The 27,960-nt window shown below is 38.7% G+C and overlaps 1 protein-coding gene across 13 annotated transcripts in view; it reads right to left on the bottom strand.

Moving 5' to 3' along the window:
* The window catches only part of DLG2 (discs large MAGUK scaffold protein 2), a 2,041,348-nt gene that overhangs the window by 1,236,197 nt on the left and 777,191 nt on the right, over positions 1-27,960 (bottom strand). The window lies entirely within an intron of this gene.

The following is a 27,960-nucleotide window of genomic DNA, read 5'->3' on the forward strand; positions in this document are numbered from 1 at the left end:
ACGTAAGGTAGATAGCTAGTGGGAAGCAGCCGCATAGCACAGGGAGATTAGCTTGGTGCTTTGTGACCGCCTGGAGGGGTGGGATAGGGAGGGTGGGAGGGAGGGAGACGCAAGAGGGAAGAGATATGGGAACATATGTATATGTATAACTGATTCACTTTGTTATAAAGCAGAAACTAACACACCATTGTAAAGCAATTATACTCCAATAAAGATGTAAAAAAAAAACCAAAAAAACCCAGGTCTATTTAATTCCAAATCCCACATGCTTTCAGCTGTACCATGTTGCTTTTAAGCTACAGTTACTTCCCAAATGAAGTTGTCTTCCCTTAGCCAGCTCTCTCCTTGTTTCCTGGGGATCAACTGGTGACATCAGCAGGCCCATGAAGTCTCATTCTAAAGGGCGTGACTTTTGCTCTAAGATCCTGGGAATTTCTCTTTAGCCTGACCACGAAACCTCATAATTTAAAAGTACCTTATGAACAATCTACTATCTCTAATCCAGTGCTTGGGCCACTGCCACAACTTACTTGACAATGAGTCACTGATTGTAAATGTGAACATATCCAGTGAAGGGAACGCACTACCTCCAGAGGTACCTCATTTCCTCTCAGGATAGTCTTAGGGTCTAACAGTGATTCTTAGATTAATCTGAAATCTCTCTAACTTTCCTTCTTTGGGCCTAATTCTCCCCTTTGGAGCCATGAACAACCATACAGAATTGCTCTACATTGTAGCAACAAAATATGTATCTGGATTTTGAACAGGAAGCTATGGAGTTGTTAGTTAGACAGACCTTGGGTTGATTCCTGGCTCTGACATATAAATGAGACTTGAAGTAAGCTACTTAGCCTCAGTTATGCTGCCTATAAAATGAGGACAATAATCCCTACATCACAGAATTGTCATAAGAATTAAATGAGATTACAAGTGAAACCCCATGGCAAGTACTCAAAAAAGTTTGTTGAACTGAGAACTGATTACTTTTACAATGTATTTTCTGATTATCTTACTATTCTGGACACTGTCTTCTGATACGGACCCATTCTGTCTGCTCCTACAGGTTTCTTCTCCCCCAGGCCAATTCAGGAATCAAAAATTATATTATTTTAAATAATTCAACAAATGACAATAATGTGATGCTGTTCTGTTTACTAAATGTTTTCACGTTTTGATGTGAATTAACATTGACATACATTCTGTGAATCTGGAAGAACATATTCACATATCATAGGTGTGGAGTTGAGGATCTTCATATACAAGGTCAAGTAGATTTATTAAGTGGCAAAGTTCCTAAAGGCTGTTTTTCCTAAGAAATGTATAAAGCAATTTATTTATTTATTTGTTAAATATAAAATTAAGTAACCACTGTTGTTAGATGCCAGATTAGCACCCAGAGATGAGTAAGACTGACACTGTGCCTGTCTTTTCTACACCTAAAGAAGAAAGATATTGAGCAAGTATAATGAATATGAAGTCATGCAGGATGTTAATGCAAAATAAATCAAGCCAGCCTGGTCAGGTCTGAATTTGGCAACTGTTAGCTTATGGTGAGTTCTCAATCAGAACCACAGGTGTTTTAAGTCAGTGGTCCTCAGCCTTTTTGGCACCAGGGACCAGTTTCTTGGAAGACCATTTTTCCACAAACGTGGTGGGGGATGGTTTCGGGATGATTCAAGCACATTACATTTATTGTGCACTTTATTTCTATTATTATTACATTGTAATATATAATGAAATAAGTATACAACTCACCATGATGCAGACTCAGTGGGAGCCCTGAGCTTGTTTTCCTGCAACTAGATGGTCCCTTCTGGGGATGACAGTGACACCCGAAGCACCACCTCAGATCATCAGGCATTAAATTCGTATAAGGAACCCGCAACCTAGATCCCTCGCATGCACAGCTCACAGTAGGGTTCGTGCTCCTATGAGAATCGAATGCTGCCGCTGATCTGACAGGAGGCAGAGCTCAGGTGGTAATGTGAGCAATGGGGAGCAGCTGTAAATACAGATGAAGCTTCGTTCGCTCACCTCCTGCTGTGTGGCCCGGTTCCTAACAGGCCACGGACCAGTCCTGGGGGCTGGGGACCCCTGGTTTAAGTAATATCATAACCATCACAATAATACCATAGAATCATCTCTTTCCTATCTAGCCATATTTAATTGTGAGGCCTGAGTTTTATGATAATCCATCTCCTTTCACATAAATTAGAAAATGCTAGAACTTCAGTCAACTGATTCTGAAAGCAAGTTTTCTGAAGGCAGTTATTGAGAATCATGAACCTCCTTTTGCTTTTCTATGATGAAACAATTTGCTCACACACCAGCAAAAGTGCCCCTGGTAAAAACACCATCCTTTTTTCAAGAGAGGCAGGCATGATGATAGATGACGTTTTCCCTATTGCAACATAAACACTGCTCCATATGTTACTGGGGACTCTAGAAAGAAGAGATCATTTTTAATTCTGGTAAGTTCAGTCGAGACAATGACGATCCTTTGACAAAAATATATACACAGTGATCCAGGTATCTTTTCTGAATACTTTTCAAACTCACCTTGCAGTAATTATAGTTGCTGTGGAATTACAGTTTTAATGGATATATTTTTTCTGTTCTAGGTACTCCTATAGTGTGGTACATTTATGCTATAATGGATTATTCACATGAAATCAGAATCATTAGTTTTGTTTCTTCTATGTAACATGTTATAAAACATATCTCAGTTTAGAGTCCTGGGCATCTCATCAACTTCCTTTCTTCCCAGAGGATTTAGATTAATAGTGGCCCAAATAGCCTATGTATGTACATAGTAAATTTTACTTTTCTGTTCCTGTGACTTCATTCTCTAGGTAATAAGCCTCTGAATAAATGGTCGTCTCACCATCTCTATCCTGGGCTGACATGTAACCTCACTGTCCTAGTTTTAATAAAGGTTCACCTTCAGCCTCCTGCTTCTTCTAATGTGCTTGCCAGTCTGCCTGTCCTTTTAGAGATTCATCCAAAGAAAAGGGCAAACTCAGAAAAAAAAAGTCTCCACAAACCATTTAGTAAATTGGCTTCATTACCAAATGCTACATGTTTACCCATGGTCTGGGGTTTGACTCCCCTTAGGGGAGAGAAAAACAACCTGGCAGATAAGTGTTTCAGATACAATCAAGTCTTTAATCTCTGCCACTGCTTCTAACTGGAATGTGATGGTCTGCACCTTTTTTGAAGACTTCTCTTCATTGAGTTAGCAGCTATCCATAGCACTTTGTACACATCTCCATTACTGTACTTTTTACCTTATATTTAAATTATTCTTTATCTACATTTTTTGTGAGACTACGAGTGTCTAGGCTGCAAGGATAGTAACATTCTTCTGTGCAGTTCTGTGCCTACCATTAAGGGCACAGCCCTCAGTAAGTGCTTGCTGAATATTTGTTAGATAAGAATTGCATGTTTAATACCAGAGTCTATAATTCTTTCTCATCACCTTTTAATAATCGGCCACTGAAAAGTACTTACTGGGAAGTTTCTATACAGAAGTACACACTATAAAATAGTTAAATGTAGCCTTGATCCTTTAATAACATTATACATAAAACACTTCTATAATAAATAAAAATCATTTGCCTTATGTGTCACCAACCACGAGCAAATTTAATAAAAAGCCTTTATATAAAATTATGAATGTGAGCTATACCATAAAATTGGTTTCTTTAGAAAAACTATTAAAAGTTTAGGGATTAAAAATGTAACTTCCCTTAATATTGGCCCTAAGACAATATAGTTTATGATGTAATGCATTAAGTACAAACGTCTCTCAAAGCCCCCTTACCTTGTTTTGGAGGACTTCTCCAACCTGATCTCCTACTCACAACTTCACCATGCTATCAATGTGCCTGAGTCATTCCTATATACCTGCCTTTACCCATTCTCTAAATCTAGGCTTAGATCACTTAACAAATTTCACTCATCCTTCCAGTCACACATGTTAGATTGACCATATTCTTCTTCTTTGAGGTCCTACAGCATTTACATAGTACTTACTCTTTGGGGTATGCAGCCCACTCTGACCCCTGCAACCAACTATGTCATCTTCAGACATGGATCACTGCATGATCCCACCGTTCAAGGCACATCTGATTAAATTAGAGATGGAAATTAGGGCTGTTCAGCCCTACGCATATCTCTCGCCCTCACCACTTCAGTGTGTCCATCAACATCTAACTGCCAGTCTCAGCATATTTTTGCCTGAAGTCTTTCTCCAAAGCTGAAGAAGACCACTCTCTCTAAGTGCACAGCAAGCCAGAAGTACTGGGGGATTATCATCCCCTAATAACAGCCCTCAACCAGTGACTGATGGGAGTTGATGTGTAATTGGTCCTTTGCCAGTTGAAATGGGATAACTCTGAGTGTACGTTACACTGGGAATTTTTCAGTTTCCCCAGGGGATTATCCTCCAGTTATCCTCAGCAAGAGCTGGCTTGGTAACATCCTTTACTGGATGCCCTTTCTTCCCTGTTACACTTGCCCTTGTCCCTACTAGTGTTGGCCAATAAGATTCTCTCTCTTGGGATTCTGTAATTGAAGCAATGAAATTTTACCCGGGATAGTCTCTTAAATGAAGTTAAGAAAATGTTTTCTTACTTTTTTTTATTTTAGTCCATTTTGAAGGGTCAGTTCTGCCCTTGAGTTCTACTATTCATTTCTGTATTTATATAACAAATTCTTTTGGTTTTAGCTAAGCATAAAGTTGGGTTTTGTTACTTTAAACCAAAATATCTTATTATTTTATCATTCATTTTTATTTACTGAAACACGATATTTGAAAATAAGATAGGACCTCCATCAAGTCCAACCTTCATAGTTTAGGTAAAAGTTCAGAATGAAATTAGTTGCCAAAAAACTCACTTAAACGTTGTTATACTTTTCAAGTATCCAAATAATGTCTAAAAATTAAGAGTACGTGCTTTTGGAGGTCTTAAACATTCTTATATTTCTTTTTATCTTCATGGTACCTTACGCAGTAGGTATTCAATAAACATTTCTTGAATTAAATTAAATTAAATTAAATGTTTGGAATCTGTGTAATTGTTGACAGCTGAATTTATTATGATCCCATTCTTATATATTCTTTTGCAAGAGGATTTAAAGTAGCTTCTAGATGTGGCACATATATACAATGGAATATTACTCAGCCATAAAAAGAAACGAAATTGAGCTATTTGTAATGAGGTGGATAGACCTAGAGTCTGTCATACACAGTGAAGTAAGTCAGAAAGAAAAAGACAAATACCGTATGCTAACACATATATATGGAATTTAAGAAAAAAAAAAATGTCATGAAGAACCTAGGGGTAAGGCAGGAATAAAGACACAGACCTCCTAGAGAACGGACTTGAGGTTATGGGGAGGGGGAAGGGTGAGCTGTGACGGGGCGAGGGAGAGTCATGGACATATACACACTAACAAACGTAGTAAGGTAGATAGCTAGTGGGAAGCAGCCGCATGGCACAGGGATATTGGCTCGGTGCTTTGTGACAGCCTGGAGGGGTGGGATAGGGAGGGTGGGAGGGAGGGAGACGCAAGAGGGAAGAGATATGGGAACATATGTATATGTATAACTGATTCACTTTGTTATAAAGCAGAAACTAACACATCATTGTAAAGCAATTATACCCCAATAAAGATGTTAAAATAAATAAATAAATAAATAAATAAATAAAATAAAGTAGCTTCTAAAGGGAATATAGGTAAGGCAGTTAATACAATTTCTTACTTAAAAAAAAAAAACGGACTGAAAACAAGCATAGAGATAAAAGGGCTTCCCTTTTTCTTCCTTCTATCCTCGTTGCCCCATCCTGGTACTAAATGCCAAGTGAAATTTCATATTTGAGACCCTACATCCTTTCATATCGTCATTCATCTATTCATTCAACAAATATTTATTGAATGTCTATGTGCCGATCAGTGAGCTAGGCACTTGAAATATAACACAGGGACTGAGATATAACACAGAGATTAAAATTGCTTTTCTCAATCGAGTGCTCACAGTGGGGAATGTGACAGTAAGTGAGCAAGTGCAATAGCTCATACTAAGTGCGCTACGATGGGAGAAGTACAGGATCCTATGAGAATAGGTAGGGAGAAATCTAACGAAGACCCAGAAGGCATGGAATATTTTTTAGAGAAAATGTTGAACTTAATGGCCTATATTTGAGAAAAGCATTTTATAACAAATTCTGTCTTTCCCAGGACCTTCACAGACATTCCATTCCCTTTGCCAGGAATATTCTTCTGCTGACCTGACTTATCCCCCCTCCATTATCTGGTTGACCGCTGCAAAACCCTCAGGACAGGGACTGCATCTGTCTATACACTGCCACATCCCCACACTAGTAACGTGTCTGCTTTAATATAGGAGCTCAGTAGGTATTTGGAAGGTAAAGAATATTTAACCACACTGTATTATAATTTTGTTTGCATGACTAGGAGCTCCTCGAGGGCAGGAATGGTGCTTCGCTTTTTCGCCCTCAACAGGGCCTGTCTCTCCCTATCCCTCTAAATAAGCCCAGCTTTCTCATGCTAATAGGCTGGGAGTATATCATAAGCTCTCAGTGGTACCCACTTTCCAACTCTACAGTTAAATCAACTTCCATTTACCTATTTGCTTGCCTTTTCATTCTTGGTGGTGCTGTTTCCTTCACCTGTCACCTCATTTGGACCCATATTCCCATGATCACATTTTGTTCAGCCCCTTTGATTGACAGGCTGGTTTGAACCCACTACAATTCTGATTTTGCCCTCAGTGCCTCCTCTGGGACACTATTACTCATTCTTCCCACCTGTGGCCACAGAAACAGGAAATACCTTGAGGTGCATCTGCTCTCTATTCACCCCTACCTCTCAACTGGCCCCTCCACTAGGAGAAAACAATGGGTTAGATAAGCATCCAGATAAGTGCCAGGGATGCAGTAGTTACTTCATTGAACTGAGGTTTTCAGAATGATTTTTTCAAACGTCATCAGTTTTCCAGTGGAAGTCAACGTAGGAGTATTATTTGGTCTACGAGATCTGCTTCACATATTTTGTGAACTATACCTGTATCATTTACCTCCTCTAAAATATCTTGCAGAATTTTAGGAGCTGTGCTTCTGAGGGGAGAAACTGTATGAGCAACAAACTCAGGGAAGATTTTTATTTTATTCTCTAATATTCTACTATGGATACTGACAGATGCATTTATTATAAAATCTGCCTAGCTTACACTTAGTGAAAGAGTCTACCTAGAGAGCTTGCAGTTTATGCTATTTTCAGTCAACACTACAAACCTGCAATTTCTTTTCATCTCACCATGTTATTGGCTCCCCCAGGAGGCACTGAGAGACAGCAAAAGAGAAGGAAATTAAACTTGCAGGAGGAATGCTTTCCAAAACATATCTTAGCACTTGGCTCTCTGTTGACAGTGAGTCGGGGAGTGGGTATAGAGGTATGTAAATTTCCCAGTGCCATACTCTACCTGACTCTAACTTTATCCTGTAATGACTTTCTCCCCACATTACCTCCACCTCTACTTACCAAAACCTACCTAGTCTTCCATTTCAAAAGTTTCCACTGTACAAAGACTTCAATGACCCTCCCCCTTCCATACAGTTCCAGTTTTTCTCATCAATATTTCTGGGCACTTAACAATGATAATTTACACCTATGTGTTGCTCATTATGTGCCAGGCACTGTTATAAACACTTTATTTATCATAACTAATTGAATCCTCACAACAACTGTATCTGGTAGATACTATTGGTATCCTGGTTTTACAGATGAGGAAACTGAGGCACTGAGAGGTTAAGTAATTTATCCACATCATATGGCTAGAAAAGGGGAACAATTAGAATTAAACCCAAGCAGTCTAACTCTAAAATCTATACTCTGAACTGTTCTACTATACTTTATTCTCAGACATTAGCTACTTGGAGTAGCAAGACAGATAAGATACGACCCCTGGCATCAGGGATGTTACTTTTTTTTTTTTTTTTTTTTTTTTGCGGTACTTGGGCCTCTCACTGTTGTGGCCTCTCCCGTTGCGGAGCACAGGCTCCGGACGCGCAGGCTTAGCAGCCGTGGCTCACGGGCCCAGCCGCTCCGAGGCATGTGGGATCTTCCCGGACCGGGGCACGAACCCGCATCCCCTGCATCGGCAGGCAGACTCTCAACCACTGCGCCACCAGGGAAGCCCAGGGATGTTACTTTATAGTGTGGAGAGAGACACGCAAGTTGGCCATTCCAAAATGGAGTGCTATGAGAGAGGGATATACCAGCCACTATGGCGGCACAGAGGAGGGCCACTGACAGCAAACGTAGACGTTAGAGCAGGTAGGTCTTGAAGGATGAGTCCCTAGATGGTAATCAGATGAAGAAAGACATTCCACTCAGACAGAACATCACTCATAGATACATGAAGACATGAAACAGAATGGTTTGAGTATTCATAAATGTATTCAAAAATTATTATTATTTTTTAACATCAGCTATGTGCTAAGCATTGTGCTCAGTGTGCAGTTCTGGGAGTGATGGTAGCAAGGGAAAAAGAAAGTGCTGCAAGCAGTTTACTATCACCAAGGTATAAAATCTGGAAATGCAGGCAGGGTCAATTCATGGAGGATTTCACGTGCAATGCTAAGCAGCTTATACTTGATCTACTAGGTGCTGGGGAAAATGAAAGAGCTTTAAGAGAAGGAATGGGAACATGGTTATATCTGATATCCAATGGCAGAGAGTGATCTCTCTATTCCTATATTTTCAGAGTACTTTGTAAATTTCCTATTATTTATCATATATTGCCTTATAGCATAATTGAAATTTATAAAATATAAATTTATATTTATATTAAATACCTCTAGATTTTAAGCTGCTAATAGATGATGAACCTGATTGCTGAGTCTTTTGAGCCTCCATGAAGCACAGGACAGACTGCACTTTGTACACAAATGTGTTCAGTAAATACTTGTTGAATTGAATAGAATTGTCTCTTTACTTACACTTGCATCAGACTTCTCCCAGCAACTCCACTTGTCTTAACAGGCTGAGCAGAAAATACTATAACGTGAAGGATGTTCCATATTTGCAGTAGATTAAGCAAGCTTTCTTGGACAATGGGACATCTGACAGTGCTGTCCCAGCCTCCCAGACTACTTCACAAGAACACGCTCCCCTCATCTAATCACTGCCTTCTCAAAAGCTTGGATCATGCCCTGTTACACAAGAATTGGACAAAAGTCTGAAAAATATAATTTTTCAAGATCTTCTGTTGAGTAATTTTAAGGTCTTTGAGGAAAATTTCAGACTTACTTGAGCCCGAAGATATATATACCTAACTGCCTGGCTGTCATCTGAGCGAAGTATGGAATCATTTCATCATACTTAATTTCTAAACTGTTTAAGCAAGCAATTCACTTTTTATTCTGCTAATGAAAATGACCAACTTTAGGAGATATAAAAATAACTCATAGAAATAAGGTATCCAGTCTCCTAGGTCACTCTATTTTGGCATAGGGTTGTTTTCATACAGAAGTCAAGAGAACTTCTCTGGAGAAATTCTACCTTTTTCTGCCCTCCCTCACCAGTGAAGTAAGTCCATTTTATTATATCAAGCATCACCTTTTCTTGACGACTTTTTCTTGAGCTTTTGACCCAGATGACAGCATTCATGCATAAAGTAATCTGAACAGTCTTTAGAAGAACGTTAATAAATATTCCCACAACACCTTCTGTTCACTTCAACAGACATTTAATGAGGTGCAATCCTCCTTCCATAGGGACACTGAGCATTACTCAACTTACTATTATTGACATATCCATCATAGGGTTCAAGAACATTCTGGAGATGAATAATTGAATGGTGCTATTTATAGAAGACCGCTGATCCCATAAGGCAGTAATGTAATATTAGCCTTCTTTTTTTTTTTTTTTTTTTTTTGCAGTACGCGGGCCTCTCACTGTTGTGGCCTCTCCCGTTGCAGAGCACAGGCTCCGGACACGCAGGCTCAGCGGCCATGGCTCACGGCTCTCTGTTGACAGTGAGTCGGGGGGTGGGTATGGAGGACACGAACCCGTGTCCCCTGCATCAGCAGGTGGACTCTCAACCACTGCGCCACCAGGGAAGCCCAATATTAGCCTTCTTGAGTGAAAAGTAAATTTGTATGATGGAGAAACTGATTGGATTTTTCCCTTCCTGGTTTTCATCATAAGTGCTTTTCCATTCAGATTAGATCAGGTGACCCTGCTATCCACTGTCATAGCACCTTTTACTTTTCTTCCTACCATAGTAGTAATTTTACATTTATTTGAAATTTTCATGAGCACAATGACCATGTCTTGTTGTTGTTATTATTTTATTTGTTTGTTTGTTTAGCTCATGATTATATGCCAGGAACTCAGCCAGGAGTGATACTCAAAAGAGTTAGCACAGTCACCACATTGCTGTGTACCAGTTGAAAATCAGCATAGCAAGTCAGCAGTAAGTAATCATTAAATGAAGAGATGGATGGAGGAATTAACTAACATACTAGATCAGAGCTAACTCCTATCCAGTTTCAAATCATTTAATATTTCAATACTTTTATTGTATTCAATCAATAAATCACTTTATTAAATCTCCACAAAGTAGATACTCTGTTGTTTAGGGTAATTAGTGGAGAGGGGAAAGAGGAAGAATAGAAAGTTAAATAATTCATGCCCTCAAGATGCTTATAATTTAGCATGAGAGGCATATCTTCATAAATAATGATGGAACAAAGGTGAACAAAAAGTAATGGTGGTTGACTTTTGGGGACAACTGTGACTCAAAAGTAGACCTGTTGAATACCAAAGACCATGTGTTTCTCACTGTGTAAAACATGGGATTTGGGATCCAACAGACCTGGATTTGAATCTTAGGTCCACCATTTCCTGGTTGAGTAGGTAATCTTGGGAACATCAATAAATAATTTTCAGTCTCAGTTTCATGATCTTTAAAATGGGGGTGACAGTACCTACCCCTCAGAACATGTGTGAGTTTTAAATATGATAATATTATATTTAGCACAATGCCTGGTATATAGTAGATGCTAAATTAGAGATTAATGGTTTTGCATATGTAAATTCAACGTATCTTTATGTTGGAATACTGGAATTATGGTAGTCAGAAAAGTATATTTTTTAAGAGAAAGGGAAATTATTAGCTTTTAAGAATTCATACTAGGTAGGGTAAAAGGCTTAGGAGTCAGACAGACCAAAAGACAGTTATTCTATGACTCACTAGCTCTATGGCTTGGAACATATTACCTAACATATTTATACCTCTAGTTTCCTCATCTATACATTGGAGCTACACAAAGCAATTAGGATTGCTGTATGGATTTAAATGAAAGAAGATGCTTGTCACACAGTAAATACTCAAAATGTGATTTCGAAAACAGGGACTCACAAAGGGCCCTGGGTAGAGGTGATAAAGTCCTCACTTTCCATCTTAAAACTGAAATCCAGATTGATGAGATTTTTGCCTAGTCCAGAATGCTTTCTTGCCCACTTTTTTTTTTTATTATTATTAAGCTATGTGAAAGAATGATTGATCCCACTGGAAAACTTGAGGTGAATAAAACACTCAATAGAGACTGCCTATACAGAAAAGGTAGACCTGAAAAGGAATGTTTGGAGAAACTAAGAGTGTTGTTTGTATAATAGTTGTACCCTGGTCCCCAGAGTAGACAGCTTATATTCCACATGATGGGACTCCAGGACCTGAAGACAGACTTTACTCAGTTGACCTACGGGAGGTATTTATGAGTTTGTCTCCTTTTGGCCTTCCCCTAAAACCCTGGTTCTTCTATGACAGGCAATCTCCAACATGTATTATCAGGAGCAGCCCAGTGCAGAGCAGACCTGTACCGGCATCAAGAAGAGGGAGCTGGAGTGATGGAACGAGCACAGTGAGCAGTAGGACTTACTTTGAGGCTCAGGTCCTGCCACTTCTCAGCAATGTTATCCTAGACCAATTAGCCCACCTTTTCAATCCTTCTTTATTTCATCTGTGAAATGAGAATGTGGATACTTATGAGCCTAACAACTTTCAATGTTTATATATTTATAAATATGAATAAAGTTATGCACAAAGGAAAAGCACATACACAGACCATTCCCACCCAACCTCAAGATGTCACTATTGCTCACTTGTGGCAATTTTAGTCTGAGTCATCACATTATTCCATAGCTTATACTTATTTGTTGTGTTTATGCTTATTTTGGGGTATTTTTAAAACAACGCTAACCCCATAATGAAACAATTTAACTCCACATTGCCCATTAAATGTGAAAGCAGTAGTAAATTTTATTTTTTTTTTAAATATGTATGTTTGGTTACTTGTATAATGTCACTTCAGAATTAAAAGTAATGGAGATTTTGAAATAGACTAACCTGTTTGACAGTAGAGGATCTTTGAAATGGTGATAACTTCCTAACCATGCTGTGCAGTAAACAAGAGTAGAAATGCTCGGTAAATTAAAAAGTATAATCAAAATGTTATTCAATAGTGCATGTCTATGCAAAGCAGTGCTAGATAGATTCATTGTTACAAAGAAAGTCAAAGCATCCTAGAGCCAAAAATTCAACACATCTATAAACCCTAGGACAGATTATAAACAAATAGAACTTTTGGGGAAAAAACTCTACATAGAATTATTACAAATAGGATGAGTCAGTTTAAAATTTCTGCAGGGTATATGTGAAGAATTCTTTTTCATCTGTTTGTCTCAATTTCTCACTGCTGGCTCATGACGCAATTAGCATCTGATAACTGATAGCCCTTCTCATTTTTTCAGTGAATGATGACCAAATCTGCCTGATTATTTAATCTGCTGTTTTAAAGTATTTGATCCCCCTTTTTTATTGAGGTACATCTTATTAGGTGTACAGTTAGTTCTATGACTTTCAATAAACTTTTAAAGTCATGTAACCGCTGCTATAATCAATCAAGATAGAGAAAATTTTCCTCATTCTAATAGTTCTCTCATACCTCTTAGTAATCCATCCCCTCTCTCAACCCCCAGCCCTTGGCAACCACTGATATGATTTCTGTCCCTATAGTTTTCTGTTTTCCATAAAGCCATCATAATGGAACTATATAATATGTATGATTTTGAGTCTTTTGAGTCTGACTTCTTTTAGTTAGCAAAAGGCATTTGTGATCCATCCATGTTGTCATGTGTATCAATAGTTTACTCATTTATATTGCAGAGAAGTATTCCATTATGTGGATGTAGCACAGTTTGTGTATCCATTATTTAGTTGATGGAATTTAGGTTGCTTCCAGTTTTTGATAATTATGAATAAAGCTATATAAACATTTGTGTACAGATGTCTGTGTGAAGATATATTTTTCATTTCTTTTGGATAAATGCCTAAGAATGGAATTGCTGGGCGATATGGTAAGTTTATGTTTAACATTATAAGACTGCCAAACTGTTTTCCAGAGCTGCTGTACTCTCTTGCATTCCCATCAGCAGTGTGTATGCATTCTGATTACTTCATCTCCTCCTCAACATTTCATATTGTCATTTGTTAGTGTTGTTGTTTTGAGTTGTTCTAATAGGTATGAAGCGGCCTTTGGTTTAATTTTCTTTTTCATTTTACCCAAAAATATTTCAAACTTTTAGCTATTTCTCTATAGCTCCAGTGTCTAAATTTAGATATCACTGCTGTAAAAATTGTGAATGGATTTAGTAAGTTCCCTCTTCCAGGTATATGCAATGCTGTTCTCATTTCAATGATCAAGGCGTCAGCTTCCTTTATGCCATTACAGTTTTTGCCCACTAGATGGCAACTGCTCAATTGTTTGGAACTGCCATGCAGCTAAAAAGAAGGAAATTGTTGTATAATACAAGAATAGAGTCAGGCTATAAATTGTTAAGTACTTTACTCCATGATTGTAAAAAAAAAAAAAAAAAAAGACAACACTTCATTGACTGCCAAGTTAGAGCTCATCATAACCTAATGTGTGTGCTTTCTAAATCATTTCAATCTAAGTTTGGAACTACCAAATGTGGATGGAACACAGCATAAAAAAGTACAAAACAAGGTGTCTTTTGAACATAAATCAGTGGAATATGGCAAGCAAATACCTTGTAGCAAACATCATTCAGAAATTGGAACTAGTTTCTTTAAACAGTATATACTTTTCAAGAACATCCTTTGAAATACAGATATTTATAAGTTTTAAGATACCATACTGATACATTTTCTAAAACAGCTATAGGTAAACTGAGAAGTTAGTTAAGGGTCGTTTTTTGTTTTTGTTTTTTTGTTGCTGTTATTTTGGCAACATACAGGACACTTCTCTGAATTCATTTCATTCATTAATCAAATATTTACTAAGTTCCTCTTATGCCCCAAGCTTTGTGATAGGTATTAGGAATATTAAGAGGAAAAAGACTTAATCTGTGAGGCCGCTGCTGAAGAAGAAGAAGGAGAAGGAGGAGAAGGAAAGGAGAAGAAGAAGAAGAAGGGGAAGAGGAGGAGAACAATAAAAGCAATAGTCCTTTAAATACCAAGACTTATTCTAGATGTTTATAAACACTATCCTACTTAATCTTTATTACCACACGCTTATGAGATATTGTCCCTATTTTACAGATGTGGAGACTGAGGCTCTGTGTCAACAGGGGTAACTACAGTTGAGACAAAAATGATTTCAAGTCGTATTTAGGTAAAGAGTGGGTTGGAGATGTCATTCGAGAGTCATTCTTTGCAGCTAAGTGATACGGAAGCAAACCAGGTATCTCTATTCCCTTAGTGTTGGACAACATTTCACAGCTGAGAGCCTTCAAGCTTACCCTTAGAGCTTCAATGGTGATCACAGAGCAGAGGTGACAGAAGGGAGGGTCTAAGCCATAGGCTGGATGCAAGAGAGACCTAGGATACAAGGGACAGACCTGAAGTACCAGCTGGCATCAACATGGAGCCAATCCATCAAGCTCCATTCATGCCAAAAGAAGATTCTGGGAATGTCACCAGCCACAGTCTATGGCTGTGGATATCAGCAGGATTCTTAGAAAGCAAGACAAGGAATACTTCCATGGATACCAGCAAAGTGCCAGAGATCATAGACACGCACATGAGGTCCTGTTGCTTACTCTTGTCACCATGAGGACATGTAAACTTTCTCCCACCCCCAGATACAAAATTCAGGAGGGTTAGGAGGGAGAGAGAAAAAGTTTTGAGAGAAAAGAAATATAACTTGGTTTAATATTTCTCCCAAATGATATCGTTTTAAATACATAAACATTTAAGTTCTTAACCTCTTGGCTAAGATCACTTCGAGGACCTGTTAAAAGTTACGACACTCACTTCTACTAGCCCAGCCCCACCTGCCCCCCAGACAAATAAATTTACAAATTTTCACATATCTCCACAGCATTTAGATAACAATTGAGGCTCAGTGATCAACTCTCTGGAGATCCATAGATGCCAGGTTAAGAAATCCTAGTGGTGGAAATGGCACCAGACTTGACTTTTGACTCAATTGTTTATCATCCATGTGACCTTGGATAAATTAACTCTTCTCTCTGAATTTCAGGTTTCTCACTGTGTTTGCTGAATGACTATTAAATGGGGGATGAAATAGAGGTGGCTATGTAGTTTTAAAATTGCATCTTCTATACCAAGTTCTGTAATATATTAATCTACTTATAGTCCTATGTGGTCCTATAAAGTTATTTTAAATCTGTCATCAAGAGCATCTAATTGTCCCCTTAAGAGGGCGCCCCTGGGCTTCTCCGGTGGCGCAGTGGTTGAGAGTCTGCCTGCCGATGCAGGGGACACAGGTTCGTGCCCCGGTCCGGGAGGATCCCACATGCCGCGGAGCGGCTGGGCCCGTGAGCCATGGCCGCTGAGCCTGCGCGTCTGGAGCCTGTGCTCCGCAACGGGAGAGGCCACAACAGTGAGAGGCCCGCAAAAAAAAAAAAAAAAAAAAAAGAGTGTGCCCCTTTTCTCCATCCAACCAGCATCAGCATACCTCTGGGGCAGTCCTCGTGCTCTCATATGAGGAGCTGCAATAGCATTCCATGTTATCTTGCTATTTCAACCCTTACTCCTTCCTATACACGAAGTACACACTTCTCAAGCCACCACTTCTTCCGATAATTCTCCTGCTTGAAACTATACTAAACTTCTCAATCCCAGAAGGGATCACATTTAAAACCTAATGGTCAGAGTCTTTCTGTTTTAAATCAATTTGTCTTACCTTGCTTAATCAATCTCACCTTCCCAGTTCTAGTCAGCTAAATCTTACCACTAAGAGGAAGTTTTCACAGGAGGAAAAACAGTGATGATTGGAGTCCTTGGCTCAGCCACTTACTAGCTGTTCCAGCGTGGGCAATGCACTTATTCTATCAGGGCCTTAGCTTTCTCAATTCTTTCTTTCTTTCTTTCTTTTTTTTTTTAGCATCTTTATTGGAGTATAATTGTGTTACCATGGCATGTTAGTTTCTGCTGTATAACAAAGTGAATCAGCTATACATATACATATATCCCCATATCCCCTCCCTCCTGCATCTCCCTCCCACCCTCCCTATCCCACCCCTCTAGGTGGCCACAAGGCACGGAGCTGATCTCCCTGTGCCATGTGGCTGCTTCCCACTAGCTATCTATTTTATATTTGGTAGTGTATGTATGTCCATGCCACTCCCTCACTTCGTCCCAGAGCTAGACTATTTCCAAGATCCCTTCCAGCTCTGATATTCTCCGTCTCCACGACTCTGTGCCCTGTAAATGCTCTATTCATTCCACTCTGAATCCTTGCTCCCACCCTGCTCTTCTTCTGCAGTGTTCTTTCTGTCAAAGTAAACAGTTTCTATTCTCCAAGGTTCAACTTATGCACTCCTTCATTCATGAAACCTTCCTATTCCTGAACTTATGAGAAGGATTTTCTTTGAGTTCTGATGACACCTAAATTCTGTACTAATCAACAAGAGTGTCTTATGCCGATATAATACTATAGTTTAATTGGCTTTTACATATGTTATTTCACTGGAGCCTCTCAAAAGCCCACTAAATAACTACTATTCATTCTCAGAGAAACAAAGTGACCAGCCTAAAACTCCTCAGCTCTAAGGCAGCTGACCTAGGGCCAGAATTGATACCTGATTTCTATTTCAAAGTTACATATTCAACATTTCAAATAATTAGTTGTTTCTGTATGTTTAACATACCCAGACATGTCAATAAACATGTATTAAGCCCCTATTCTGTACAATCTTTAGACACAAGCTATGGCTAAGAGGGGCGGGGATCAAATGGAGTTTTCTACCATACTCTTATAATTCTTATGTATCCTGATAACCCTTAATAAATTACATATTAAATATTATGGAGCATAGAAAATAAGAACACTGATTATGGAGTCAGAAATACCTAAGTTCTCTTTCCTTCTTTCTTCCTTTCTTTTGTCTTCCCTTCCTTCCTTTTTTCCTTTTTCCCTCCCTTTCTCTATCTCGCTTTCTCTATTTTACTTTTTGTTAAGGAAAAATTTAAATATATTAAAAGAAGAGAGCATAGTACTATCTACCACCATATATATCCTCATCCAGCTTCAATAGTGATTAACCCATAACAAAAGTAACTTAACCTACACTCCTAACCACTCCCTTATATTATTTTGAAGCAAAATCAGGCATCATTTCACTTCATCTGTAAATATTTTAGTCAGAAGATTTAAATATAACAACTCTTTCTTTTTAACATAACTCCAGTACCAACAAAAATTCTTTAATTATCATCAAACAGCTAATAGGATTTAAATTTTCCTGATTGTCTAATTTTTTGTAAAAGTTTATTCAAATTAGGATTCAAAACAAATCCATACATGCTTTGTGTGTCTCTTAAGTCTCTTTTAATCTGCAGGATCCCATAGACATACCCTCACCCCCATTCGTACACACGCACACACATGCACACACATTTATTTGTTAAAAGAACAAAACAAAATAAAACCAGATTTTTTGTCCTGTAAAGCTGTCTACAGTCTGGATTTTCTTGATTGTATTGTGTCTCCTGTAACTCCTATGAAATGAGAATTAAATCTAGAGACTCGGTCACACTCAGCTCTATATTTAGGGCAAGACCACTTCATAAATGGTGAGATGTATTGCCATCAGAAATCCCATGATGCCTGACTGTCTCTCTTTTGTTGCAGCCACGACAAATATATTCTAGATCTATTCATTTAAAATGGTGACATTCTATCACTCCTTCCTAATTTACTAAGTAGAAACTGCTATAAAGAGACATTTCCTTTCAAACATTGCTTTTCTTAAATTTCAGTTTGTACAAAACCTATAGGAAACTGTTTGAATCTTTCCTTTTATTTACCAGTTTCCAAAATAATGAATAGATTTCCTAACTTCCTACACAGCTGGCAAGGAGGTGATTTTTAAATAATATCACTCTGAAGTCATGAATTTAAACATATTTGGTGTGTTTTAATTCATTGTAATTTTGTTTGTTTTTGTTTTTGTTTTTGTTTTGTGGTACGCGGGCCTCTCACTGTCGTGGCCTCTCCCGCCATGGAGCACAGGCTCCGGACGCGCAGGCTCAGCGGCCATGGCCCACGGGCCCAGCCGCTCCGCGGCACGTGGGATCCTCCCGGACCGGGGCACGAACCCGCGTCCCCTGCATCGGCAGGCGGACTCTCAACCACTGTGCCACCAGGGAAGCCCTTCATTGTAATTTTATCCTTATCGATGCTCAGCTTGCCTCATTTTGGCTTCTGACTCCTTTTAATGTGACACTACATATCTTGATAGAGAGCTTATTTGCTTTTGACATAAAATATTCCAGGTTTACGTTGTATTTTTCCTACTTCAGACCTAGAACTAGCTTTATTCTTGAAAAGTTATATTTTTTCAAGAAGCCTTGGCACTTTTCACTGGGAAACGGTATTTAGAAACCACACTCAAGCCACTAGTGGTGTTCACAGCTACTCAGCTGTTATTGCCTCTGGCCCTTTGGAGTGGACAAAACTAGGAAATACTCTTTTTTAAAATACATCATGACTCATTCTGAACTTACAATTCAAATTTTACTTAACCTTATCATTCTTACAAGAACCTGGCTTCTTATCCCAGCTCCATTATCGGTAGAATAAGTAATAGAATCTGTAATGATTCTAAATCCTCAATTCTGTACCTGAAAAATGAGATTAATAAGACCAGCTTCACACTGAGTATTCAAAAAAAAAAAAGGAAAGAAAAAGGAGATGATATCTGGTTTATTCCCAACACATAGGAAATACTGAAATACCATGTACCACTGGCATATATGGATATATGGAGCTCCCCATTTTGGATTTATCGTATGTACAAGTGGAAAATTAAAGCCACAAAATTCTTAATTCCAAACGGGACATTCCATAAAGTTACTAATTAAATACAGCTAGAAAGTTATACTAGAAATTACAGGATGACTGGTGATTTTATGACCACCTTCTAAGGTAGAGGACTGAGCTCCCTTACTCTGTACTGTCTTCCTTCTAGTCACAAAAAACACTGGCTTCCCAAATAAAACATCAACTCCATTGTCTGTCTCTCTTCATGTGGGATCTGAATGAAGCCCCACTGAGCTAGAGAAAATCTTCCCTGAAGCATTCTTCCCCTTGATCTGGGCTGCCTCAACCAAATAGTTCCATTGCAGCAGCAATAAAGTAGCGCTGCAGAAAATCCTCCAAAGAACCACTGCAGCCACCGAATCAACCAGCATTATAAATCTCTCTGGGACACCACCTCCCTATGTTCAGAGAGACAGGCAAAGCTCTCCTCTTTGTTCAGACTTTCCTTTAATTAGGACTCAGAGCGTCGGGAAAATTCTCTGAAGTAAGTCTTGGCACTGCTCTGGCTTTTGAAGAGTAATGGCCTTGGTGGGGAAGAAATGTTTAAAAAATCCAGCTCTCTTAACTAGGAACCCAAACCAATTAGAGTGGCTGAGCACTGGGATATTCACTAATGAGACCAAGGAACCAACACAGGAGAAACAGCGATTTTTGCTCTGGGTGCCCTCCGGCTGCCTTAGATGTGTCTTACACTCACCCATGCCCAGGACCCCAGGAGCAGAGCCATGCCGCCTTCCTAGACCAACTCTCTGTAAGCCTTTCTGGTAAGTTTTCCTTTGGGGTGCGGGGGGAGTCTTCTACTTCCCACTGCCTCTGCATTTGCCTCCACTATTCTCTTTTTCTCTACTCACTCCCTAACCTGGGATGTTTCAGATTCCCATGGTTCGATTTTTTTTTTTTTTTTTACTTATGTCCTACTCTAGCTAAATCCAATTACTTGTTCTATACTTCTGTATCTTTGTTCATGCTGTTCCTTCTGCATAGAAGTCCTTTCTTTCTCTAAATAATTCTTCCATCTAAGCTTTCATAGCTCCTCTACAAAGTTTTTCTATACTTTTCTCTTTCCTCCATCTCTCCCATGAGGAAGAAATGCTCGTTTTCTCTGTTCTGCCTCTTCAACCAATATATACCTTTATCATCCCACTTGGTATGGCAATTAAGCACCTATATGGAGATTTCCTCTATAATATTCTGAGCCTCGTGAATAAAGAGAATGTGCTAATTGCTCATTTATTTTTCTGTCTCCAATTCCTGCCTTAGTTCCTAGTACATCATAGGACATTCATGAATATTTGCAAGCTTCTCGCTAGTGAAAGATGTGTTACAGAACATCCAGTAAACAAATAGAGCTACATTCAAAGTTTGGTGGGAATATAAAAAAAGGAAGGAACTACATCCAAGACACTAGACACAACTGATTAATTTCCAGACCTCAGGTCACTCAGGTGAAGAGGCCACAAATAAGTGGAGTCTTTCCCCATCATACTTCTCACTTTCTCTTCTATGAGAGATTCAAAGAGCAAACAGCATCCTATCCAAACTACAATCATTGTCATTATCCAGCACATTACTTGGAACGTAATAGGTGGTCAAAAAGCTATTTACTGAATAAATCTATGCAAGAAGTAAGTTGTGTACCACTTTCAGAAATGTCTCTGTCATTGTGGCCTAATAATCCCATCCAGGTTCATAAAATACGTGCATGTGACCCTGGGTTATTCTCAACATACACTCTCATATCTTCTAAAACATTTTCTTTCTTTTATTTATATTACTTCTATTAATATGCCATTATAGAGTTAGTTATATTATGTTTTATCTCATGTATAAAATGTTTCCCTCAACTGTATATTCACTGTAAATACAGATCTATAAGTGTGTGTTATATATTAAATAATATAGTTATAATATGATTATTTAGCTATCTATCTCACCTACTACTGTGAAAGTTCCATGAGAAGGAGAGAACTGTCATTGCTTTGGTCAAAACTTTTTGCTCTCCAACAACCCAGCAAAGTCCCAGAGGCATGGCCATCCCACAATAAAAGGGGTTGAATCAATAAAAAAAGTATCTAAATTCTCAGATCTGAGCTGTGTGGTTTCCTCACATTATGATCGTTTCGCAGCCTTGTTTTTGACAGACCTCATGGAGACTCAGGGCAGTTCCATTTTGTTCATTGAGAGGAAAACTGAAGATGGCGCTATCAAATGGAGTTTTCTAAATCCAAAATGAACTTGGCCCTATAACTTCTCTACAGAATCAACCGGAAGATGATAAAGGAGATTGAAACAAAGAGAGACATATAAAAGAAATAATCCTGGCACAACATCTTGCAAATCAATCCTCTATGCCCTTATTTCCAAACTCTCCTGTAAGGTGGAGGCCTAGAAATCACAGCCGTTTCATGGTGATTGTTGGACAGGCATTTACCGGTATTCACTTGCTTTTCTCAGAGTTTCTGGCAAGGCTGCTAATAAATATCTAGATCCAGATTTTACCCAGTCCCCGGGCTTTCTTATGATGGCTGTAGTGATCTTTCTCCGTCCAAAGTTATGCAAAGCACTCAAAAACATCCCCTAAGTGTCCGCTACTGTTCTTCAAAGTCTGTTGAAGAGCATCAAGGCAATGGTTAAGTATTTTACAATACTTGGGACTTCCCTGGTGGTGCAGTGGTTAAGAATCCGCCTGCCAATGCAGGGGACACGGGTTCGAGCCCTGGTCCAGGAAGATGCCACATGCCGCGGAGCAACTAAGACCGTGTGCCACAACTACTGAGCCTGCTCTCTAGAGCCCGCAAGCCACACCTACTAAGCCTGCACGCCGCAACTACTGAAGCCTGCGCACCACAACTACTGAAGCCTGTGCACCTAGGGCCCATGCTCCGCAACAAGAGAAGCCACCGCAATGAGAAGCCCGCGCACAGGTACAAAGAGTAGCCCCCGCTATCTGCAACTAGAGAAAGCCCGCGCACAGCAGCAAAGACCCAACATAGCCATAAATAAATAAATAAAGTATTTTACAATACACTTTATTTCCGATCTTCTTTCAATATCCCAGATCCAGAGGAAAGATGCTTTTAGACTCTTTCTTTTTATTTGTTCTTTTCCCCCTTCTCAATTTCACCTCTTAGACTGAACCACAAAGTGTTAAATCCAATGATTTCCAGGAAACACTCAAGTGATAGTTTCTTCCTGTCCCAGGTTCTCTGTCCTATTCCTACTCACCTGTTTTCTACCTTTGGTTATATTTTCATTTTTCTTTCTGTTTTAAATCAGTAACAGTAATAAATAATATCCCAGAGCCAGTGTACAGCTGAATATTGGATAATAATACTACTTTCCATTTATATTGTGCTTTTTAGAAAGCTCTTTCACTCATTTGTCTGAACTCAAAGTACCTCCATAGGATAAATCGGGCATAAAATAGAAAGTCAGTCAATACCACATCATCTAGTTTGATAAGGTAAGTGTACTACTTTTGACAGAAAAACAGGTTTTACCCTATATTGAGGGGAGAATATGAAATTTTACAAAGTTGCACAAAGTTGGAAAAGAGACTAAGAACCAATACATAGAAACATAAAAGATAGCTGTAGTTATTCTGGAAGAGAAACACAACTAGTTCAGCCATCATTCTCCCTCTCGCCACTGTTTACAACATTCACTATAAATATAGATTCATAGGTGTATGAATTCATTTTAGCTTTTAAGATTCCTAATATTTAAAGAAAATAATTTTTAAGATCGTGTTTCAAAATACAGTGTACAGAGCCTCTGAAATTTTTAATTAGCTAGTTTTACAATTTAAAAATTTTACCTAGAAATTACATATTATAATTATGAGAGTTTAAAGCATAGCTTAATAAAACATTACTTTATACTTGAAACTTCATAAAATTACAAATGAGGCAGGAATCATACTCTTGTTTTGCAGATAAGGATACAGAGGCTAAGAACGATACCCAAAGCCACAGAACTGGCAAGGGGGAGGCCTAGATCTAGAAACCATCAATTCTGATCACAGTCCAACATTTTTTCCACCACCTCCAAGAAGGTATAATAGACTATTATAAGAAGTATGGAAGCTCATGCAGCTCAATATCAAAAGAACAAACAACCCAATCCCAAAATGGGCAGGAGACCTAACTAGACATTTCTCCAAAGAAGATATACAGATTGCTAACAAACACATGAAAGAATGCTCAACATCACTAATCATTAGAGAAACGCAAATCAAAACTACAGTGAGGTATCATCTCACACCAGTCAGAATGGCCATCATCAAAAAATCTAGAAACAATAAACGCTGGAGAGGGTGTGGAGAAAAGGGAACCCTCTTGCACTGTTGTGGGAATGTAAATTGATACAGCCACTATGGAGAACAGTAAGGAGCTTCCACAAAAAACTAAAAATAGAACTACCATATGATCCAGCAATCCCACTACTGGGCATATACCCTGAGAAAACCATAATTCAAAAAGAGTCATGTACCAAAATGTTCATTGCAGCTCTATTTACAATAGCCAGGCCATGGAAGCAACCTAAGTGTCCGTCGACAGATGAATGGATAAAGAAGATGTGGCACATATATACAATGGAATATTACTCAATCTTAAAAGAAACGAAATTGAGTTATTTGTAGTGAGGTGGATGGACCTAGAGTCCGTCATACAGAGTGAAGTAAGTCAGAAAGAGAAAAACAAATACCATATGCTAACATATATATATGGAATCTAAAAAAAAAAAAAAAAGATTCTCAAGAACCTAGGGGCAGGACAGAAATAAAGATGTAGGCTATGGACTTGAGGACACAGGGAGGGGGAAGGGTAAGCTGGGACGAAGTGAGAGCGGCATGGACTTATATACACTACCAAATGTAAAATAGATACCTAGTGGGAAGCAGCCGCATAGCACAGGGAGATCAGCTCGGTGCTTTGTGACCACCTAGAGGGTTGGGATAGGGAGGGTGGGAGGGAGATGCAAGAGGGAGGAGATATGGGGATATATGTATATGTATAGCTGATTCATTTTGTTATAAAGCAGAAACTATCACACCATTGCAAAGTAATTATACTCTAATAAAGATGTTAAAAAAAAAAGTATGCAATAAAATTTTTGACACCTGTTGTCTAATTTACGGGTTCAGTCTGTTTTCTCTAGTTGTTATGACTGTATTGAACCAAGAAAAAAAGTTACACTTTACAAATAGATTTTAACAATTTTATACACAGAATATTTTAAAAGTTATTTTCACTAATCTACAAAAACATTCTAACCTGAGTGAGGTCTAAAAATGCCATGTTTAGAGAGAGTAGAAAATTTATAAATAATAAGAAAGTCCTTATTATCATACATGATTTCCCAGGAATATTGTTGCCACCACATGGGGGTGTAGAGTTCTTACTATGCACTTTGCAGTAATTCTGAGCAGCTCAGATGAGCAAGCCTGGGAAGTTGCAGGGAGAGGTGAATTTTACTGGCAAAGACAAAGCAATTTGTCTTATCTGCACTGAACATGAGGCCGGGGGCTAGGAGTGAAGTCCTAATTCATACTCAAAGTGTCTCCAATATGAAATTATCTTCATAGTATTAATATGCCTAAATTGTTCAATATAAAAAGTATTTCACACTATGTGTGAGTTACCCATGGTAGGGCAGCAATTCCACTGAAAGCAGGCATATTAGTATGTGCCATGCTATATTCTCCAGTCCAAGAAGTTGATTAGGAAATTGCTTAATTAAGCAATAGTTGCTTTTGTTGTTGGAATTACTGTGAGATAATTGACCATGATGGGAGCTGTGTCCCCAAGCTGAAAGCGAATCATAGGAGCCAAGGTCAATTATCTTATATTAATGCCCACAGAGAAAAGAGCTATGTGATCATCGTAAGACATAACTATAAAATACTTAAAGTCTTAAATGGTCAAACCTTTTCAACTACATTACAGTGATCACAGACCCAATGTAGTGTAATAGAAGTAAAACCACCACATTGAACACCCATACGGATCAGAAAGGTTTCTAACTGTAGACAAATTTGATAATAAGAGCACACCAAAAGAATTTCCTACATGGTTCATTACATCTGTATATGCAGGTTTTCTGCTTCTGTGTCTGTAGAGGGCACATTTGTAAACGACTGTAAGAACAATCGCTTCTTAAGTCTATGGTGGTCATTTTAGGTGAGTCATTAACTCTTTCATTAACTCTTTTATGTATATCTGATGTTTTGGGATAGGGGAGCATAGCTTAATTTTAGTAGAAAAAGCATAAACTTTGGACTCTAGCAGATTGAAGTTTGAAGCCTGGAAATTTCAGGTTAACCGTGTACTAATTGTGTAACTTAACTACATAACGGGGTCCATAAAGGAAATAAAAGGCAATTCATATGGGATTCTGAAGGAAATTTAATGAAGGGAGGTATGGGCAGTGTTAAGGGAAGCAACAAGGAATAATGAGGCACTCAGGACACAAGAGCAGGAGCAAGAAGGCTTTACTTCCTCTAGGGCTTAGGGCAAGGGGGGAAAACAAAGAATTAGAGTCTGATGAGAGGTGGGGCCTTCACAGAAGTGTTTGTTGCCCAGCAGGAGCTACAATCATCAGTGACCAAATGCAACAGTACTAAAGCAGGAAATAAATTCCCTAGTCTTCTTCTCTGGCCTTCTTATCTCTTGCAAGGGCCACCCTTTGTCTAAACTCAACCAGAAACAAGCTAGGAAGGAAGTCCTAGGTGGGTCAGACAACAGTGGTCAGCCCCTGAGTCACTGAAAAGAGCAGAGAACAGATAATTGTTCAGGGTTGGAAGAATGCAAACAGAGAAAAGCAGCTTATTCTGAGTCTTTTATCCTCATTTCTAAACAGAATGCAACAAACCCTTGCCCACTAAAATTGTAAAGATTAAGGGAAATATACAGAAAGTGCATAACACATAGCAGATGCTCAATAAATAGTAGCTAGGTCTTATTTTTAACCGTAACTAATCATTGTAAAGGTAAGTGTATATTCTTTGTTAAAAGCCAACAACCACTCAACAAGGTTACCCCTCAAGAAGCTATTTTGTTTCTTTTTCACAGAAAGCTGTTTTGTTTTCTTCTTTGCAAAAGAGAGCACTAGCAGAGAGATGAAAGTACTGGAAAAATAAGTTCTCTAACGCTGTCAATCACATGCTTACTTCAGCTTTAATATGAGAGTCCTGAAAAAACAGTTGGTTATACATTTCTGGCCAGCACAATCTTGCCCAAAGTGCACATGAGTGGGCTGTGATCTAAACTCAAAGTTCTAAACATTTTGTACCTAACATTCCATCACTAACCTATGAAACATCTGAAATGAAACAATGATTCCAATAGAAAGCAAAAGCTTGTCTTTTTGAGGATATGTATATGCCTTCAGCCTTTACATTCAAAATTATTAATAAGCATCAAAGGCACTGAGGTTGGGTAGACGGCTATTGCTCTTGTAGAGTGCCCATGTTGCACAGGTCTTCCGCAAGCATCCCCTGAAGTAGTTAGTCCCTGCTCTCCAAGCATTCTCCATCAAACCTCCACGTTTTACTGTCTCTAAGATCTATGTCTATCTGAGGTCTTGTTTGTTGGTTTATTTGCTTATATATTGCTTATCTCCTCCAGAGTGGGAAGACAGTGGGAACCTAGGCAATCTTGTTCCTTTTTATGCCTAGTAGTACCTAGAACAGAACCTGATGGTAGATAATAAATAAGCTCATATATACACAGTGAAGCATGTGCATGAAAGCAGCTAAGGTGCAAATTAGATGACATGATGTACTCAAACCACTTTGAAACAGGCACTCAAATATCGTAGCAATTATGATTGTTGTTTTCATTGTTATTGCTACTATTAAGAATAATGACAAAACGGTACACCCGTGGTAAATATTATGGCGATGACAGACATTATTACTTTCCAATGACTGAGTCTTTGTCGTGCATGCCTGTACTTAGGGCAAGGCTGCCAGTCTTTGTAATCAGCCTGTGACTACTGCCAACTTTATGTTTACAGTGACACTGCCAGCCAGATTTTGTAGCTTGGGATGATCTCTCTCAAGTTGTAGTGGCAATAATGTCCCAGATCCCAGGAAAAATACCACATGCCAAATTCTAAGTGCTAAACAAATAATAAAAGGGAAGCCTATGTACTTTTACTTTGGGGAAGCTGAAGTAGAGGTACTTTTCCCAATTCCTTCTACTAAGTACAACTAGAAACCCTGGGCTTTATATATAGAACAAACATAAGACTAAAAGGTAGAAATAAGCAAGCTGACCAGATAGAGAACCTAGGGACTCAAGGAGCAATATGGTAGTGAGTTCCCTGGGTTTTCTTTTTGCTTCATATATTCCAGAGTTAGAGCTGAGGAAGGTGGAAACCCAGAAGGGTCAACAGGTGCACATATATAAGGCTCTAACAAAAGCTAATCCTCTCCAGCCAAAGGGCCAGGAAAGGGGGCAGCCTAGAAAGACAGAAAACATTTAGATTATAATTGCTCTCCTCCTGCCAAACGCCACACATATGCACGCACACGCACATGCAAATACACACA

The sequence above is a fragment of the Stenella coeruleoalba genome, assembly GCF_951394435.1.
Source record: "Stenella coeruleoalba genome assembly, chromosome: 8".
Classification (NCBI taxonomy): Eukaryota; Metazoa; Chordata; class Mammalia; order Artiodactyla; family Delphinidae; genus Stenella; species Stenella coeruleoalba.